Raw genomic sequence first — 723 nt, 5'->3', positions numbered from 1 at the left:
CCAAATGCATAAAAGAAACGGCACAACTATAACTCTCCAGAGCATTGGAGATCTTGCTTCCTGGAGTTGTCCTTAGTTTTGGCTTAAATAAATTCCTATAAAAATACTCTACAGGTTTGGACAGTTCTTACACGGACACTGATTTAGAAAGCTCTTGGTACTTCATGCGTCATTCAGTGCCCCCTTAACCTGCCATCGTTGTGTGTTGTAATTTATTTTTATTTTATTTTAAATATAGAACGCTTCATGAATTTGCATGTCCTTCATGTGCAGGGGCCATGCTAATCTTCTCTGTATTGTTCCAGTTTTAGTACATGAGCTATCAAAGTGAGTGCTGTGTGTTGTCATTTAGCGAGTACAAACATTTCTACAGGTTTCATTTCACTTGTATTTCTGTAATTAATGTCGGTGGTGCAGTTTTCTATTTCACCTTGTGTGGGTTTTCTGTAACTTTTAAAAATGGTCAAATTATTTGTTTTATTAAATGTCAGAGCACGTGGGTATAAACATGACCTAAAGCAGACATGACGTGGTTGCTCCCAGATGCATGATGCAGATGAAATGATGTGGTTCAGGGGCGTTTCTGAAACCCTCCATCTTTTCCCGATCACCAATTTCAGTATTCTTTAAGACTACTTCTGCAATGTTTTGTAACATTGATCCTAATTCAGTGCAGACTGAGACAGATGACCCCAAAAAAGCCAGTAATATGAAATAAAAACA

General features: G+C 37.6%; 1 non-coding gene across 1 annotated transcript; it reads right to left on the bottom strand.

Annotated features, from left to right (window-relative positions):
* Positions 1-228: 228 nt before the first annotated feature.
* On the bottom strand, positions 229-335 carry LOC118621578. Its single transcript, XR_004957731.1, has one exon. It is a non-coding gene; the product is annotated as a U6 spliceosomal RNA (small nuclear RNA).
* Between the last annotated feature and the right edge of the window lie 388 nt (positions 336-723).

Source organism: Molossus molossus, unplaced genomic scaffold, assembly GCF_014108415.1.
Source record: "Molossus molossus isolate mMolMol1 unplaced genomic scaffold, mMolMol1.p scaffold_m16_p_1, whole genome shotgun sequence".
In the NCBI taxonomy this organism is placed as follows: Eukaryota; Metazoa; Chordata; class Mammalia; order Chiroptera; family Molossidae; genus Molossus; species Molossus molossus.
The sequence above is the reverse complement of the archived record's forward strand: the minus strand, read 5'-3'. Positions and strand labels throughout refer to the sequence as shown.